The following is a 20896-nucleotide window of genomic DNA, read 5'->3' on the forward strand; positions in this document are numbered from 1 at the left end:
TAGTCAATATCAGGTTTTCCTGTTTCTGATGCTTCATATTTTGGTTTGCCATATAAAGAGCTCATGATGTTACAGGATGTAGCATCATTTCACAACATGTCATATTGGTTGACCATTATATTGTAAAGCGTTAATTATATTTTACCTGTATACAGACAATTCCCAGGACTTATAAAAATATCTCCTGTGTGCAAAAAGTGTTAATTATATTTTACCTATGTACAGACAATTCCCAGGTCTTATAAAAATATCTCTTGTGTGCAAAATGTTTGATTCACTTTATATAGAAATATACTATGTATTGGTATGCTAGTTCAAATATTTCCAAGTTTATATTTTCTTAGTTCATTGATCATTAGCTTGCCAATCAAATGTAACTCTTCTTACTGACACTAAAGCATCTGTAGAGTATATCAAAAGATCTGTTTTTTAAAGAAGATTTTATTGAATTTCAGCTCTTGTACTAGCCTCCCTGTATAATGTAGAGCAATATAAAAACTACTCAATAATACAGAATGATGTGTGTGAAATGATTGTGCAAACAAAGAAGGGTGCAATAATCCACTTAGAGGCAAATGAATTGTGATGTCCATCATGAATACATTTTTTATTTTCCATTTCTTTTCTTAATTTATTAAATATGCACAATTGCTTGTCTCAAGGCACATTTCATTTCAGTTCCCCCTCTATGCTCATGACTTCTTATCCTATCACTTGTGTAAACTATAATTAATAAAATTGGCAATTTAACTTTCTATCTTACTATATTTGGCATAGTTGTATGGCACTTAAGCACTTCCAGAAAAAATCTTCTAGTAAAACACCAGATAATCCACATACCTGGTGTAGTAATTTTTTGTTGATTCCTCTAAATAAAAATGGAATCTTTAATTTTATTCTGCTTTTCACCAAAAATAAACAGCACCATATAACCCCATGAAAATATATTTGGACATGATCCTGCTAATACTTATGCTCATGCTTTAACTTTCAGCACATGCATAGTCTCATTGACTTTTATATGACCATCTCATGTGCAAATCTCAGTCCAAATGTATAGGTGTTTTCAGGATTGGTGTCTTAACGTGATAATGTTACATTAACTTACCAAGAAACTCCCAAACCTCATTGGCTATTACTAGAAATTTGTGGAGAAATTTGGTGACCACCTTGAAAACCAGAAATCAGGTCTACCAAAAGGAGAAATTTCTTACAGCCTATGCATATCCAACCCACCATGAACTGGAGAAATATTTCATAATGTTAGCAGTTTTTACTAAAAAACAGACACATCATAAATATGATGTCGATGTCTGGTGTGACTGTAATACTTACTGAGTAGTGACGATCTTGTGCAAAGTACAGCCTATGATGAAATTGCTGAGGATGCATAAAGAAATCATATAACAACTGCTCGGGTTTTTTTTCAATCCAGACACATTTCTGTTTAACTTCATCCAGGTTATACAGTGAGGTCCTGAATTAAAGTCTACTGAAGTTAATGCAATCAGTTCAATTGACTTCAATGGGCTCTGTTTCAGGATTACAGAGAACATAAAGGACTTGTTATATAGTACCTACAGGTAAATGTACAAAGACACCAATATGCAAAAATGTCTCAGGTATAATTAAGCCCTTTTAATTTATTGAAAAGGTCTTGTATTTCTTACTTAGAGGTAGTCTTTCAATTTTGGAGGTTACTGAAGGGTGATAATGTGATATACATATATGTGCACACCCACAATTATGAAATGTAACTTTTAAACATTGATTAAATTGAATTGATGTTTTTAGCAGCAGTGAAAATCTGGAGGGTTTCTTAAAGGTAGCACTGATTCTGAAAAAATTAATATGAAGCCAGGAGGTGATATTCATAGGTTGTTGCTTGCAAAACATTGACAGCTACATGAAAGATACACGGTAACCTCTTCTCCAGATCATATCTATTTTACTATGTGCACATAAAAATCTCTGAAGAGTTAATTCTAAGAGACTCTTTTCAGTACCAGTATCCTGAGCTACGTTTACATGATTTCTTGTTACAATTGTCTGTTTAATAATTATAATGACTAGAAATTGTAATGCTGCTTTTATTTAATCATTTGAAAAACTTCTAAAAGTTTACATCTTAGAGTAACCTAATGTCAGCATATATGCGTACAGGTTTCAAGTGCTTTCTTAAAAGAAAATGTCATTTGAATTTTGTGTTAAATTGTAAAAGTTCCATTTGAAGCATAGACGTTCTAATGTTTTCTTCAAATTGTCATTTGTAAGCTTGAGACTCAACACATTACAAGGTTTTTGCAATGGATAAAAACTGTCCTCTGTTATGATGTTATGTTGTCTTTTGTATTACACTGATCTACATATGTGTAAAAATGTAAAACTAATTGGCCTGATTTGCCACCGAATTATTCCATGTTCACACCTGTGTAATTCTAGTGATAAGAGTGGAGGTGGGTGACAGAACTGGGGGAAAAAAGGTTAGCTCCTGCCTAAATTTGTACTTGCCCCAGGTGGTACACAGAGGCAACAGCAGCACCCCAAAGCACTGCAGCAGCTGCCATGCTGACTGGGATTGTACTGGGGAGCAAGGAATGGGACCCAGAGAGACTAGAATGGTATTCTCCTTCCCCGCCTCGTCCCAGCTTCCCTCCCCCATCATTCTCACCATCTCCCCTCCTAGCTTTCCTCCTTTATTTACATGAGACTTCCGCCCCCATTTGAATGGAATTACAGCAGCACATAACTGGAGTAATACACTGGTGAATCAGGTACATTTGTATTTGGAAATTTACCTGCGAATAGAACCGCAAAACAAATTTAGGCAGTTCAATGCGAGCAGAATTCCTATATCTGATTCCTTGTTTGGTAGGTGTGTTTTTATACTAGTAGATTAGTAACCAGAAACAAGCCTGTTACAGTGAGGAAGTATTTAATGTAATGTGTCATTTGAAGTTGTTGAAAAAATACTGTAATGCTAAAATTTGTACTAATCACACAAATTTGTAGGTCATGAATCCACAGTGTTGATGAGTGCCTTTGGATATCAGGGGAAAGATCATTAAAAACAACCTTCTTGTTTATTCTAGCTGCTTGGCTTGCTTGTAAGTAGACATTCGTTCTTTTGTACAAAAATATTGTTTTCATGAAGAAGACCCCTGACTGTGTAGTGTGTACATGGCAGTGAGATTGACGTTACAACTACAGGAGGGATTTAAAATGCCATTATGGTTATTTCGGTCAATAAACCACAAACCCAATTTTGACATTGATCCATACTCAAAAATGATTGAAATGAGCCACATATAAACAAGGCCCAGTGTAAAATACTTGTCATAAATTATAACAGCTTTACAGTTGTCATTAAAGCATCTTATGTCACAAATTCCCATTTTAAATACATAAATACATATTTACCTAAAAAAGCCATGATTGTCTGTGTGGTAAATAGTAGTAGTAGTAAGCCTCTTCCACTCCTACATCTTGGAGCATAGGCCATTGATGTAAATAAATACATGGATCAATAATACATGCCTCAAAATACACACTTAATTGGGCAATTTATTTGACATTACATATGCTTAAATACATAGTTTAACCTAATGTGAATATGTGTTCATGTAAGCCTAAGTACATATTTACTCAGCACGCTAGAATGACATTGACAGAACTAAGGAACTTTTCTAACACCCCTTGGCTATGGCTACACTAGAAGCATCTGTTGACAGACGTTTCTGTCAGCAGAGATTTTCTGACAAAACCTCAGTTGTCAGAGTGTGGCCATGCACTACAGTGGATTGAAAGAGCCCACCGCTCTGTTGACAAAGCGGCCAGGTTGCCCAGCTGCTCACTCAACAAAACAGCCAACCAGAAACACAGTAGAGAGGGCTGCCCAGTGTCTTAGAATCACTGTCTGTTGACAGACGGCCCACTAAAGCACCCACAGAGCTTTTGTGTTGACAGAATCTATTGACAAATGCGCTCTTCCTCATCTGGGAGAGGCAGAAGGTTGTCGGCAGAAGTGCCGAGTTTTGTCGACGGAGTGTCGACAAAATGAATTTTGTGTGTGGATGTGTGTTGAGTTTTGTTGACAAAACTCTGGTTTGTCGAAAAAACTCACTAGTGTAGCCATTGCCATTGACTTTCGTTCAGACATTGGATCAGGCTCTAAGTTACTTGTGTAAATTCTGTGCTTTTCAAAAAGCAAATTCATTTTACTGAATTTAATGTTTACTGCCTTTTAAGTATTCATCCTTTGTCCTCATCCTGCATTCCTTGCTCAAGTATAACTTTTCAAGGTCAATAATAGTTTTGCTTCAGTAAGGCCTGCAAGATCGGACCTCTGTGCCTTGGGTGCTGGAACAATTTGTGTAGTGGGAGAGCTGAGAGCCATAGAACCACACTGTAAGTCTTATGAAGCTACTTCAAGCCAGGAGCACCACATGCACCCTTAGGCGTACCACCTATGCTCTCTGTCTCCCACTGTTCAGTTCTGTGCAGCCTACAACAGATGTAGACTCTTAGCAAAATACATTGAGATCTCATAGTCGAGTAGGATTTTGGACCATTGTTAATTATTTACTAAGAATAAAGTGAATTCATTCTGATCATACCTCATAACCAACCATTGGCATTCATTCCTTTGGATCAATAGGATGTTTGGTCATACAAACACTATCAACATAAACGAATGCATGAAATGCAGGTATGCTGTCCTCCACTCTTATTCTAATGTAGGGTGTGTCTACACTACACAGCTTTTAGTCATGTCTGTGTTGACACAGCTGTGTTTCTGTCAGTCAGGCAGTGTGATCACTATTTTGTTGGCATTTTTGCCAGCCAAAAACTTCCACCCCCTGTGAGCAGTATTGGCTTTGTCAGCAGGAATGCATTGTTTACAGTAGTACTTGCTGCTGCAAAGCCTTTGTTGTTTGGAGGGGGGCTGGGAAGGAGGCTTAAGCCCCTGTGAATGACAGTAGCTTGTTCTTCAATTGCCATTTTAGCCAAAAACCTTCATGTAGTTGGGTACCTTCCTGTCCTCCATGTGTTAGTGAGGAATCTAGTTTTCCCTCCTGGATTTTTCAAGGTCATCACTCTGACTCTGAGTAGTATAGAAAGACAATGCAATTGTTAGCAGGGTCCTCAATGCTCCCTGTGTGATACCATGGCGTCTTTGATTACTGAGGTATTCCAGCTGACATCGCTACTTGTTTGATTGTGAGGGGAAATTCTAACTTTAACTGAAATTTATTCCCGTAGTGGTTTATTTTGAGTCCATCCTAAAGTCATGTTACAAGGTTTATTAGATACCCAAGCGATTTTCTAGGCAGAAGGGGAGGAGACTGAGGGCTTGTCTACACTTCCCGGAAGATCAGCCTAGTGCTCTACTTTCTAAGAACCATGTAGCCACCATGGCCAGGTCTACGACCTGAAAGTGAATTTCAGATGTGTAATTCTAGCTACGTCAATTGTGTAAGTAGAAATGCCGTACTGGAAATTGACTTACATGACTTTCTTCACTAAGGAAGGGCAATGGGAATGTTTCTCCCATCCACCTTCCGTACTCCTTGTGATAGTGAGGAGGACAGAGGTTGACTGCTGACCCCAGACAGATCAGTTTCGCATGTCATTACCAGACGTGTGAAATCCAACTCCAGAAGATCAACCCTGACCAGTAAAGACGTGTGAAATTGATCTATCTTGGGTTGACAGTTGGCTCTTCTACTCTACACTAGCATGAGGAGTAAGGGAGGTTGATGAGAGAAATGCTCCCATCGACCTTCCTTAATCAAGACACATCATTCCAATACATCACTTCTACTTACGCAATTCCCGTACCTAGAATTGCATATCTGACATCTACTTTCAGGTCTTGTGTAGACCTGGTCTTAGGGTCTGTGCGATTCTGAGAAGGTATCGGGAGAGCTTTGCAGGAGACTCAGTATACTACAGTTTAGGAGAAGGTTGTTTTTTTTTTTTTAATTCTTGGACTGAACTGTTTTCATTTTATATTAGTACTGGTGCCAGACACACAGGAATTGATCAAAAAGTACATCAATAAAATATCTGGTTTCAGAAAGGACTAACCTAGAAGTTCAGTGGAGCTGCACTGATAAGTGCCAGATGAGAATCTCGCCCACATACTTCATGTCATTTTCCATACAAAGCGAAGCTGCAATCCCCTGGGAAGTTAACTAGGAAGTACAAGGCAAGCAGGGATTGTTTTGAGGGGTACTATTTAAATGTGATTTATCTGGACAAGCGTCTTAAATGCTCCCTGTTGTCAGCTGCACTGGTGTAACATTGTACTATTATTTTCTTTGCCAGAATGGGCCAAAACCACGATAATAAATTGTTTTAGGACACATATGTTTACATATTGTTGTACATAGCTATTGTAATATTCAAAGACATTTAGCAGTCATCTAACATTGGTTTACCAAGACTAATAGAAAATGTCCCCTTGACTTCACTGGGAGAAGAGTTAAGCCAGTACTTAACACTTTTCTCACCTGATATAGATGAAGTGCTCTGAAGCTACAAAGCATAAACTTAGATTTTTTACACATAAAGAATGATTAGAAATAATAGAAATAGAAATCAAATTATAGAAAGCACATAGAATACTACTTAAGGGCTGTGTCTATACTATAAAAATAACTTCAAAGTTGCTTACTTTATGTCAGGGCTTGCTGATCCCTGCTGTAGATGCTTTAAGCACAGATCAAATGCTGTAGATGCTTTAAGCACAGGTATCCCTGGGATACCTCAAACACCTCTCCTCAGCTTCCCTTATTGAGTCAGTACTGGACCCCTTCCCAGGGCAGAGTAAAGTAAGGACAGATGTGCTCCCAGCTATTTTCTCTGCCTAACCCACTCTCCTGCAGAGGACTAAAGCACGGCTAGAGTGGTGAGTAGGAACTTTGTATAGGTAGTTTTTTAAAAAAAAGAAGCCTCCCTCTGCTGGTAGAACCTCTGGAGCAGCAGATGGGCACTGCACTGTTTACTTTTTCTCTGCATCCTCTGGGCTCACTGTGAAAAGGAATTAACATGACATGATAGAGCGAGTGTTAGAGCTCAGAAACTCCGGGGTGGATTTTTATTTGATTTTTGCATTGTTTGCTGTCTGTCTAGTACAACACACACTGAACTCATTCACATATCTCAAGGGCTTCGTTTCCTGCCTACTTTAGGTCTGGTTGATCAAGTTCAACTGGCTATTTAATAAAGGCTGTGGTCTCTCAGGTGTCTCTGTTTATTCCGTGGCCCAGTCCATGTCAGGGCCTAGACAATGCTGCTTTTGGAAACGGGCTAGGTATAGAGCATATTAAACTGTCATGCTTCTTTTTAATCTGAGACTACTCCTAGACACCATGTTACTTTTGCTACAGAAATTTTAGAATATTCCCAAGTCCCTGACTTATAAATCCTCTCCCCTCATTACAAGTACCAAACATGTAATGAGTTGAAATGAACCTTGAATGAACTGGAGATGGAGCAGATGAAAAAGTGAAATAAAATTCCTCAATTTAGGAAATTAGGTAATTGTCGTCTTTGCTTTAATGTTTCCTCTAAGTTTTGAATGAAAATGGTCCTTAACATTTTGTCATTGATGCTCACTGCTTATTTTTATGAGTCCTAGATAATTCAGCCCCACATATAATTTTTGGAAGTTCCATTTTATGGTTAGGAGATAATGTGTAATGTCACACAAACAGTAGAAGGGTCAGTTTTGTCACAACAATTTATTTTAAACAAGACGTAGGTACTCTTATTGCCTCTGGCAGAGTCACCCACACACAGTCTTTTTTATTAGACCTATTTCAAGCATGTTGTGCATTTTGTTGAACAAGTGCTGTAACTATTAGTTGGACGGAAGGAATTTTGAAATAAAATTACAAGGGTATGTGTTAGTCTCATAACTGAGTTTAGGTAATTTCCACTATTGAGTACTTCGTTGCAATAGAAAATACATTCAAACATATGGCTCACACTCTAACCATGATTTTTGCACAAAACTCTAATGACTTTCACAGAGTCGTGGTCATAGGCTACAGTTACACTACAGCTATCTGTCAACAGACATCACTGTCGGGAGAGTTTTCCCAACAAAATCTCTGCCAACAAATCGCGTGTACGCACAAAAGCCAATCGGGAGAGTGCTCCACTCTGTCAACAGAGCGGCTGGACTGCCTGGCTGCCCTCTTGACAAAACAGGCACCCGGAAGCACAGCAGACAGGGCTGTCCATTGTTGCTGATGCCCTGTCTGTCGAGAGAGGCCCCCTTGAGGGCTACATCTACATGGTGTGCTGCTGCCGGAAGGATCATGCAAGTGAGGGCGCTCAGCAATGCAAATGGATGCTCATTTGCATAGTCACATGAGATCACTCTCCTGGCAGAGTGTTTTCTCTCATCACAAAACAAGCCGTGCAGACACGGTTCTGTTGGCCAAACCCCGCTTGTCAGCAGCCCTCATTCCTGAAATAAATGAGGAATACGTATTTTAGAGCATTTGTGTATTTGTCTGTCGGTGAGTCCATTTGTTCAAGAACTCCTCCTAAATGATAAGAGCTAGGACTACCAAGTGTGGTATGTAGCTTCCTCTTACCCTAACTTAAAGCAAGGTAAGGGTGTGGTTGTGCCAAGAAAATGGGACGTGCCTAGGGTGGGGTTGTTTTCCATAACAGAAAGGGAGGAATCTGAGAGCAGGGGCACAATGGCCACTGGGGGCAGTGAACATTGAGGATAGAATGACCACAAGGGGCAGCCCCGCCAGGAAGAGAGTGGCCAGCCGGAGACAGGAGTTTCCATATTGCTGGCCACTAGCCTCAGGTAAGTGGTCTCCTGCCAAAAACCCCTCCCACCCTGCCCTCAGCTCCTGCTCAGGTTGCCAGTGGCCCTGCTGCTGCTGGGGGCTCCCTGAGAGCACAGTTGGGGCTGAGAGTGCAGTGCCAGCACCCCAAGGCTGTCCCCAGAGGAGCTATGGGGCAGGCCCAAGCAGCAGAGCCCTGCTGCCTCCCCTCCCCCATGAAGAGTCACAGACTGAGGCCAGGTAGGGTAACCCTGGCCCCTCCCTAGGAGAAGCCACAGCCTGGGGCTGGGCAGAGCAGCCTCAGCCCCCTGGGAGGGGCCACTGTCTGGCCAGCATGGCCCTGGGTGCTCCAAGGAGCACCACTGCCAGAGCAGCTCTACCCTCGCTGCTGCAGTTGGCCCTGGTGAACCTCCGCTCAGATCTCCCAGCCCTGACTCCTGCACCCTCTCTGCCTTGAGCCCCGGTAAAGACCCAAGCACCACAAGGTAAATCCTCTTGTTTCCATATATATTCAATTAAAGAGCTGGTATTCAGGACAATAATGACTGAACTGCCAATGCTGCATTACTACAAGCTTCCCAATCAGTCATCAGGTATTAATCCCTGCTCTCGTTGTAGACACCAATTCTAACTCATCCATGTACCACATGCCTGTGGAGACAGAACTTCGACCTCAGAGGTTTACAAATGCAGACTCTGGTGGACCAATTTGCAGGCAGAGAACTTCAAAGCCAAGCGGCCTTCAATAGAGAATACCCTTCCAGTGGCTTTCTTCCGTTTATAACAAGCTCTTGCAGCTCAAAGACTCTCAACTGAGGTAACACAGCACTGAAAGAAATGTCATTCAGGTAATCGGTCCCAAAGCAATTATGCCTATTTTAGGTTACACTGAAAGCTGGTTCTATCCCAGAATTTGGTCCTGTAACACTAATTAGGATCATCCTGACTCCAAAACTTATTTGAACTTCTTCCTATAAATAAGAGATTTGAGGCCTGCTTTATTAAGCTCCAGGCATGGAGCTCCTCTTGATGTTCTACTTGAGAAGAGCTTGCAGGAATGGCTTCCACAAGGAAACCCGTTAACCTGAAAAGTTGTAACACATTTGGATGGCAGCCAGGTAGTCTAAAATATACAGCACTGAGGAGAGACATACAGTGCTGCAGGTGCCTTGAGAAACAATGTTTGATGAAGGTAGACAAGGTGTAAAGAAAAAATATTTTGCTAGTTCTGGCAGCAGCTACATTTTTTTCTAACCTCCACATATGGGATTCTCTTTCAGTCTTATATAATTGTTTTCCGGTACATGAACACGCAGTGTTATTGATGCAGATTCACTCTCCACTAGGTTTGTTTTGCTTTCAGGAGACGGGAACATTATGTTGCCCATGTGTTCATTTATTTACTTTTCAGATTCCATTGCAGCTGTCACTGTTGCTATTTTTCAGTCCATTTTGTGGTGAATTATGACTAAATAATAACTCAGTGCTACGGTAATACAAATATAATAATGATCATGCACATGCATAGAGTGCCTGCATGTTTATTAAAAAGGAAAACAAACACAACAAAACAAAACAAACTTTTCTCTATATACTACCACACAAAGGCTGTGTCTACACTTGGCCAAAATTTCGAAAAGGCCATGCTAATGGCCAAATCGGAGAAGACGAATGAGGCACTGAAATGCTGCTGACCACAGCACTTCAAAAGTGCCGCATTTCGAGCATGCGTGGCTCAGCTACACAGGGCCTTTTTCAAAAGGACCCTGCAAACTTTGAAATCCCCTTATTCCTGTCAGCTGATTCCTATCAGGGGATTTCGATGTTTGTGGGGTCCTTTCAAGAAGGGCCCCATGTAGATGAGCTGCGCACGATCGAAACAAAGTACTTTCAAAGTGCCACGGCCGGCAGCATGCTAATGAGGCACTGAATATTCATTTCAGCACCTCATTAGTATTCTCTGATTTGGCCATTAGTATGGCCCTTTTGAAATTTTGGCCAAGCGTAGACACAGCCTTATTGTTTAAAACGGTATATTGAAAATTTCCATGCATTGTCTCTTCTTCATTTTTGGTCAGAGGAGACATACTTTGCTAATAGTTGATAGGGCTCAATAATCTCCAGGCACCAACCTTCCAATTCTTACTCTTACAAATAGACTCATTCACCTCAGATAGTTGCATGAGTAAGAGCTACATATGAGACTAAAGATTGGTTGGCCCTGTGCATGCCTTTCTCTAGGGCTACCATATAAAAAAGAGGACACCCTTGAGACGGAGTATCTGTATCAGTGTGTTAAAGTATGTATAGTACATTACTGCAAGGTGAGTTGGTAGATACTGATACCCTCCCTCTCAGGTGTGTCCTCTTTTTAGAAAGATCAGATATGGTAACTGTACTTTCCCTAATGAGATTCCAACCACCTGTAATTTCCTCTTACCAGTCTCTTTGATGGCTGTTCCTCATCCAGTTCAAATTCCTCATCCTCACCTTCAGCTTCAAGGCACAACTCCATTCATCGATTACAAGGCCTGTGATTACCTAGTCTGACCTCCTATGTAACACAGGCTCTAGAACTTCCCAAACATACTTCCTAGAACAGTGCTTTTAGGAAAACGTCCAGTCTTGGTTGTCAGAATACACCACAACCTTCCAATTCTAAATTGGTCTGGTGACTAGTTATTCTCACTGGTAAAAAAATTTATGACTTGTTGCCAGTCTGAATTTGTCAAGTTCAATCCATTGGACTGAGTCCCTGGGTGAACCTAGAGTTGAGGGAGGTAAGCCCTCAGCCCCACTCCTTCTGCTCAAGACCCCAGTCCTGCTACCCATTGGTCCCTGTGGGAGCCAAGCCTGCCCATTGTAGGGGCAGACACCTCACAAAGCACAGGTGGTCTGTGCACTCCCCACCACAGCTTGGGCAGGTCATGGCAGGGACAGTCTGTGGCTCATGTTCCCCCATCCTCCAGAGCCTGGGAGGCTCATGGCTCTGGCCTTCCCCAGCTCCCTCCCCACAGCATGGGATTGGAAGGCAGACCATGGGCCCAGCCCTCCCAGGGTACAGGCAGACAAGTGGGCACCTCCCCCTATCTCCTTGTCCCTGGAGCACAGGGAGGGCTGGCAGCCCCGGGCTGAAGCCAGGCAGCCCCAGGAGACAGAGGAACTGCGCTGAATGGGGGAAACTTGAGGGTGGAGTGTTGGCAGGGCCAGCCAGGCAGTTTGGAAAGGCATTTCCTTCCCCGCCTCTCCTATCTGCCCCCCATGACTGTGTTAGACCTTTCTGTGCTAGACTAAAGAGCTCATTATCTACTAGGTGTTTCCTGTGTAGCTTTGTATCAGTTATGATCAAGTCACTCTTCATCTCCTCTTTGTTAAGCTCAATAGACTGAACTCTGGGCATGTGCCGGCATTAGGCATGTTTCCCTTTATTTATTGTCACGGCTCTTCTCTGAACACACTCCAATTTATCACCATCTTTCTTTGATTGTGGGCACCAGAACCAGCTGCAGTGTTCCAACAGCGGTTGTAAGTAGCAAACATAGAGGTAAAATAAGATTTTTTTTCTCTTATTTAAGATTCCCCTGTTGACACATCCCATGATTGCATTGCGCTTTTGGACACAGGGTCACACTGGGTGCTCGTGTTCTGCTCATTACCTACCATGACCACCAGATCTTTTTCAGAGTCACTGTTTCATAAGTCAGAGCTCCCCTTCTGCCCCGCCTTCTTTGTTCTCAGATGTATAAACGCTTCCGTGCTGTTTGCTGGAGCCCAGTTTACCAAGAACTCCCGATCCCTCTGAATCCCTGACCTGTCATCAGAAGGCTAGTTACTCCATAACTCTCCATGATGGGGTTCTCATACTTTCCTCCAAACCTTCTGGCAATACTGGACAAAGGATACTGATCTAGATAGACCATGGCAATTCCAATGGTCCTAGCAAGTCAGCCCTGAAGAGCCAGCATCATCCCATCCACAGGCTTATTGTCTACATGACGTTATGTGGATTTGTGCAGGACTTGCTGGCCAGAAAGAAGCAGCTAGAGATCAGCATTCAGCAAAGCATAATCCTTCAGCAACAGCCATTACCTTCTAAGGCAAATTGCTATAAAGGTTGTGCTGTGCTTTGACTGGCTTCTATCTCTTCATTCCCTGCTTCCAGACCAGGAAATAATGGCCAATAGCTCTGCAGCACCCACTGCCAGCTACATACTGGCAAGGGCCAACAGGATAGGTGCAGGAATGCAGGCCCTTTGTGTGGCTGTGAATTTGGGGCTGCGATTCCTTGTGCAACTGGATCTGCACTGTCCAGAGGACACTGTGCCTCCTATAGCTGCTATCTCATACAGCACAAGCAAGCGGCACAATTTCTGCATCACCATCTAGGTGGAGGTTTGGGGCACTGATGTGCAGAAAGACACAATAGGACTCAAGGTCTTTTGGGGAAATAAAGTTCAAATCCCAGAACCTGTTGTGGACAGTTGACTAGAGGTGAGCGGCAGTAATCCTGGCATAAGCCTGGTTGGCTAGGTGAAGGCAAATAAACTAGAGCTCTGGGCAGACAGGACAGGGTACTGTTGGCTGTTGAGCCATGATGCTCTTTTAATTGCATGCCAAAAAAGGCTACGGTGATTGGGGCTCTTTGGACCATATCCTGCATGGTGATGAGTGCCCTCAACTCCCACTAAAGTTAAAATGGACAGGAGCGTGAGAGCTGAAGACAGAATTCCAAGCAGCAGTAATTTCTTTCAGGAATTGAAAGGATGGATAATTCACCCATTTTGACCTACAGCTTGTGGTCAGACCAGCTGGCTTACTCCAATACCAGCTGACATTCAAAACTGTCTAAGCAAGTTAAAGAGCTCAGATGTGCTTTGAAAGAGTTTTACAAAAACATTTTAGGTCTCCCTCCAGGGCTATTTCCATTACATTTTTAATAACCATCATGAAGCACTTGGCAGTGATCACAACAAAGCTATGTTAAGATCAACGACACATAAGCAGCAGTATTGTTATATTATTTGTGTTCTTTATGTAGCATATCTGGAGACATGTCAGATAAATTAATATATTAATTTCAATGCAATCAACTGCATAATAGTTTACAGACTTCTATGTTGATGGGAGTTTATAATGTATTTCTATCAGAATGAGCTATAGATCGCAGATTTCAGTCACATAACACAGCTACTCTTCAGCTTTTTCTGCAAATCCTTCAACTGGTTGGGTAGGGATGTGGACATTTTATAAACTAAGACTAAGAATTATGTGTGGCAGTTCAGTCTTATTGGTGACCCAAGCAGTACATAAGAGCTACAGGAATAGTTTCCAATGGTTAATTTATTCAGAAAGTTTAGGCCCCAGTTCAGGATGGAATTTGCTAAAGTCCCATGACTGGAAGCGAACTCCATCACTTTATTTCACCCATTGCTAAATAAAAACTAGCCAGTTTAATAAATGTTGAAACCCTTTTTAATGGTTGTATCTAACACTGGGGATTTCTGTTCACAAAGCACATTGGGATCCTTTGTGTTAAAATGATATAGTGCAATGTAAGATATTATTTTTATTATTATTATTATTATTATTATTATTATATCCTAACGTCAAACAGTCTTCTGTCACTTTAAGGCCCTGAGACACAAAAGAGCTTCTGCCCTTTTTACTGATTGCAGCTTGAATGCCTGTTGATTTACTGTCACCATCAAATTAAATTTTAGCTCAGGTGAAATATTTTTAGACAGCACAGTGTAAAAATTGAAATTAAATAAGATGAGTTTGTGATCAGCAGTTCTGTTACTGAGACCTTGTCCTATTTATTCACGCTTTGATTGATCACTGACTTCACAGAACTTTAATAAAACAACACTTAATTTTATTAGTTTTCATTCCTTGAGAGAGTTGAGACCACATCATGGACCATCACTTGACCTTCTGATGCACAGGAAAAACAAAGCTGATTGATCCTGGTGTGGAAAGGAGCATGGCACAGCTCTTCAGATAGGGCCCAAACAGCTGCTAATGGAAGACATTGCTTCTAACACTCAGGTCCCTGTCTTCTCACAACCATTCCATTATGAGTTCTGCCCTCCTCTCTTACATGAGCAGTGCCTGTGGTACGCTAGCAGTGAGGATGAAGAAACTAACTCCCACAGACCTGTGTCAAGGGAGAGAGGGATGGTTGAGTTAGAACACTCCCCGGATGAGAAAGGGTGGTGGTCAGAAAGGATGATGTGCTGTTCAACCTGTCTCCATAGGTTGGACAGATATTATGTCCCTGTGGGACTATCCCTACCAGCATCATTCCTATATGTCAGCGTTAAAAGGAGTTGACTCAACAGCTGGAGAAGCTAAGAAAGCACCTCATTCTATCATGCAAGATAGCAAGAGTGAGAGCTAAGTGGTGCTTCCTTTTTGTCCCCGTGAATAACTTTTGGCTGCAGAGAGAAAAGTTTTGCCAGATGCAAAGAACATTGGTGCCCTGGAGACATCAAGCTTGCTATAAAAGTTGTGGATCTATAGAACCATGGTTTGAGCACCTTTATTGTATACCAGTGAAACGTGGGCACCGAGGAAAGCTGAAAGGCGGCAAATTGGCATTTCTGCTTTTTGTTTTCTTTGTCAGCTGCTCCATATTGAGCTATATCCCTTGAGGATACTCCTGGCTGATCGTGATGATGATAGAATATTAGTGTTTTGTCTCACTTAGAAATGTTTAGCTTTTTTCCCTAGTTAGAATGTGCCAAATCTTGTTAACTCAGCTATGTAGTTTGTAAGGCAGGATGTCTCACATTTGCAGCTACACTTAATCAAGCTGACAGCAATAAGTGACCTTTCTGAATGTCTCTTGCATGGAGACGTCCCTCCCAGAAACAAAGTACAGAGTTCAGGTGGAATATTCTTGTTCCCAAAGATCACATATTTTAAAATGATTCACCCAGAATTAAGGTTTACTGGGCATTAACATCAAACATAGCTAAAATCTCCCTTCATTCCATAAGCATCTATATTACTACAGAAACAAGCCTTCCTAAATGATGGCAGAATTATTGTGACATTTCATAGTATGTTCCTTAACGTACCACTAATTCATTACTGTTTCCCCACATTGCATTATCTTCTTGTGATAGGTTCCCCTAAATCAGCCTCACCCATATGATCTATGCACCTAGACAGAGGTGCCAATGATACCATTGTAAAACATGGGTACTAGTATCTTAGATCCTGCTTTGGGCTACGCCTTTTTTTGGTAAAGTAAATGTCTGAGTGGAATTTACTGATAACAAGGGATGTTTGGGGGTTCTCCAGCCAAGGAACAAAAGCAGCAAGACAACCTCTTTAAAATGCACGGTAATGTACCCTGAGTCCTCTTGTCAGCCCATGCCCATGGAGTGGCATTTCAACATCTCAGAAGACCATAAAGTTGAAGCTGTTTTGGACCAAGTTAAGGAGACAACCCACACTGAGAACACCTTGCCAGCAACAGACCTCTAACCAGGAGGGGATCCAGGGCCAGCTCTTCTTTGTAGCCACTTGCTAATGTGTTTCAGAAAACTACCGAGCTAATGGACACGTATATTTCCATTTTTCTTAAGCTCATGCAATACAACGAACATTTACCATTCACGGGAGGAAGAAAAGAAGACTTTGTAAAGGATTAAGCTAAGAGGAACAGATGCCAAAAGCCTTGATCAAATCCTATCTCTTCCGAGTGCCAATTTATCCTCCCGAGTGCCAATTTGTTAGTCTCTGCAGGACTGTGAAACTCTAAATCCCGCAAATACCTGTTGGAGTGCAGCTTTCCTCAGGCCCAAAAGACAGTTGTAATGGTAGTTTTGAACAAAAACTTCCAACATTCCAGCTTTAGGGGTATGTACAAGGCCCAGCCCTTCTCAGCAACAGTATAGAGTCACACCAGCCCCACAGAAGCCCTGGGAGAACAGAGACAGGCGGGGTACCTGCAGTGATGTTCTGTCAGGGGCACAGCTGTCGCCCCCTGTGTGGCAGGCCAGCTTACTAGCTAGCACCTGGGGATGGAATTCCATGCCTGACTCTGTCTCCGTGGAGCATGGAGAGCAGTATGCCCTGCAAACTAGGGACTTGGACAGCCAGCGAAGAGAGAGCCATGTGCTGCCCAGCTAATTAGCAGAGCGCCCACAGCCACCCACAGCTGGCAGCATGTGTTTCTTTCGGTGGTGCACATCTCCACGTCTTGGTGCACATAACACAATTTATTCCACCTATGGGTGTAAAACATTAGAGGGAAAACTGATGGGGACAGAAGACTCCCCAAGCTTCCCTGAATGCCAGAGCTGGAAATGTGGCTGGCTGTGGAAAGCAGGGGGAAGGCTCCTGTCTCCAAACATACCCAGGCTTGATTTGGCTAATGTTGACGTTCAGGGGCAAAATTTTTAAAGGCCTTTTGGCCAGTTGTGCGGTCAAATCTGTCCAGCCAAATGGTTAGATTTGGGAGCACAAAGAGAATCATACTCAGATGTCCTGGGGATGCAAATGCAGCTTACTTGTGCAAATTGGACACTCAGTAGGGCAAGGACTGATTCTTTGGTGTGTGTATGTATGGCATCTAGCACAACAGGATCTTGGCGCTCCTGGCCACTACCTCAATAATAGTAATAATATCAAACCTTCTGGGTAGATGAATATTTGGACCAACAAAACCGCACAGGCAGAAGCTTTATTTAAACTCCTGGGACTGGTCTTTGAACACGATGCCAGGAAGAGATAATTGTTTTTAAAAACGGTTATCCAGCTATCATTTGTCTGTGGCTGTTGTGTGCGAGTGGACAGGTGCACCCAAGAAATCAACATATGCCAAAGAAGCCTGCAAAATTAGGAAGACCCATGAAAATGAAGCCTGCCAACGTCAATATCAGCAGTTCTTCCATACAATGGTGTGTATTTTATATTCACAAACATAGGCCCCAGTCTTGCAAGGTGACCCATGCAGGCAGAATACTGCATCTGCACAGCACCCCGCTGACTTCAATGGCTTTACATGCAAGCACAGCACTCAGCCTTCAGCACTGGGGCTTTATTATGACTAGTGCTGCTATTTTAAATGTCCAGTCTCCCAGGGGATTTTAACCAGTGCCATATAAGGCAATTAAGATACATAAAGCAACCGAATGCAAAAAGAAGAAAATGCCTGCCCACACTTTGCAGGGAATTCTGTGTGCACACACCTGTCTGTGATCTTTTAGCAACATAGTTTATGTAGATACAAAGTTAGTGAAATGGAATCCCTCAAATGTACATGTTTAAAGACCTTTTAAAAAGTGTTTCTGAAGAACGGTTTGACTATAATGAAATTATTAAAATCGGTCATTTCAATCCCTCTTCTCTTGTGGCAAATAGATACTAACTCTTCTGTGGGCTCCTCTGGAGCTGTTATGTTTGTTCCCTCACTCTATCTGAACCATGTTCATACCATCATTAGGGACACAAAGCACCCATCCTGTTGGCAAGCTTTGGCTTTTATCCCTGTGAACAGCAGAGACTTCACTCACCCCGGATGAGGTCTCAGTGCCTCTGGGTACTACATGCTTCCCTGGGCTGAGGAAGCACATCCTGAGATTCTGAGACCTTCCAGCAGTTCTTCCTGGCCAATGCACCAGTTGTAACACTGACGGACCCAGGTTGCTGGCCCTAGGGATAGAACCTGCGAGCATAGGATCTAAAGCTCTGCACTCTACCACATGAGCTAAAAGCTGGCTTCCTCTCAGCTGAGGCTGCAGAGCAGAGTCTTCACTCATCCCATATGAGGGCTCAGTGCCTCTGGGTATTTCACCTGCATAAGGCATGTCAGGTGTCCCAGGAGCAGTGCAGGGAAAGAATCCTATCTCTCACTGGAGCATGGTTCACTCCTGTTTCCTTGCTCCAGAGTGGGGAGTCATTTGCTGCTGGAACATCAAACCAAAGGTTACTATCCTCTCTGCCTCAGCCAGCCCAGGTGTCAGGGCTCCTCTATCGCTCATCCAGCTCCAGCCACCTGCTCAGGCAGGAGTAAAATGTAGATAGTATCTGCTTACTTCTGCAAGCCCACACCCAAAGTCTGGGCAGGCCATACAGAGCTGAATGGAAGGCTTACTCCAATGCCTGCCTGCTTAATTCAACAGACAACAACACTCATAGCAAGAACATTGGACAGTAAGAGACTGGTGTTTTTCATTTTCTTTTCTAGGTTCCCTAAAGCGAGAGCCTGCCTCTGAAAGCAAAGTCCTTTAAGGGTTAATTTAGCAATAAACTCTTGTTTGAATGACATGAACACAGCAGACAGCTCTGAAACTTTTGCTTTCTATATTTCAGTCACAGTAGTAATATAAAATAATCTAATCCACTTCATCTCCTACACACATTTTCTACCAAAAAGTAGATGCAGCTTGACAACCTGCCTCTTTTGAGTTGCAGTTTATTAGTATTAGACCATCCAGCATGCTGAAAACATTTATATTGTAAATCTGTGACTCAGCTTGAACATATAAAATCAGAATCAGAGAATACTAAAATGGAAGGGACCTCAAGAAGTTATCAAGTCCAGGCCCCTGTCCTCATGGCAGAACTAAGCACCATCTATATCATCCCTGTTAGATATTTATCCCAACTGTTCTTAAATACTTCCAATTATGGAGATTCTATGACTACCCTAGGTCATTTATTCCAGTACTTAACCACCATGACAGGAATTTTTTCCTAATGTCCAGCTTAAACCTCCCTTGCCACAATTGAACCTCATGTCTTCTTGTTCTATCATCAAGAAACTAAGGAGAATATTTTTTCTCCCTCCTTCTTGTAACACCCTTTAAGGTACTTGAAAGCTGCTATCACGTCCCCTCCCAGCCTTCTCTTTTCCAAACTAAACAAACCCAGTTCTTCTAATCTTCTCTCATAGATCATACTTTCTAGACCTTTAATCATTGAGTTGCTCTTTTCTGGACCCTCTCCAACTTTCCCACATCTTTCCTAAAATGTGGTAACCCAAAGTGGACTCAGTCCTCCAACTGAGGCCTAATCAGCACAGAGTAGAGCGGAAGAATGTCTTCTCATGTCTTGCTCACAACACTCGTGTCAACGCATCCCAGAATCATGTTTGCTTTCTTTTTCACCAGTGTCATGCTGTTGACTCATACGTAGCTTGTTGTCCACTATGACGCCCTACTTTCTTTCTGCAGTACTACATCTTAGGTAGTCAATCTGTTTTGTAAGCCTGAAACTGATTGTTACTCCCTAAATGGAGTGCTTTGCACATATCTTGATTGAACGTCATCCTGTTTTCTTCAGACCATTTCTCCAGTTTGTCCCGATCATTTTGAAATCTGACCCTACCCTTCTAAGCGCTTGTGTCTCCTCCTAACTTGGTATTATCTGCAAACTTGATAAGCGTACTCTCTGTGCCATTATCTAAATCATTGTTGAATATATTGAACAGAACTGACCTCCAAAACTGACTCCTGTGGAGCCCTACTTGTTATTCCCTTTCCGCATGACTGTGAACCATTAATAACTACTCTTTGTGAATGGTTAACCAACCAGTTATACACCCACCTGATAGCAGCCCCATCTAGGCTGCATTTTCAAAGTTTACTGATAAGAAGGTCATGCAACAGTGTACCAAATGCTTTACTAAAGTCCAGGTATACCAAGTCTACCACTTCCACTTTACCCACAAGGTTTATTATCCTATCAAAGTAAGCTATCAGGCTGGCTTGACATGATTTGCTCTTGACAAATCCACGCTGACTGTTACCTGCCATCTTATTATCTTCCAGATGTTTGCCAGTGGTTTCCTTAATTATTTATTCCATCATCTTTCCTGGCACTGAAGATAAGCTCATTGGTCTGTAATTCCCTGGGTTGTCCTTATTTCCCTTTTTTTAGATGGGCACTATATTTGCCCTTGTCCAGTCTTCTGGAGTCTCTCCTGGCTTCCGTGACTTTAGAGAGATGATAGCTAATTGCTCGGATATCTCCTCTACCAGCTCCTTGAATATTCTAGAGTGCAATTTATCAGGCCCTGATGAATTTTCAGAATTCTCAATTGTGGGTGTCTGAAGTTAGTTGCT

Source organism: Carettochelys insculpta, chromosome 13, assembly GCF_033958435.1.
Source record: "Carettochelys insculpta isolate YL-2023 chromosome 13, ASM3395843v1, whole genome shotgun sequence".
NCBI classification, from domain to species: Eukaryota; Metazoa; Chordata; order Testudines; family Carettochelyidae; genus Carettochelys; species Carettochelys insculpta.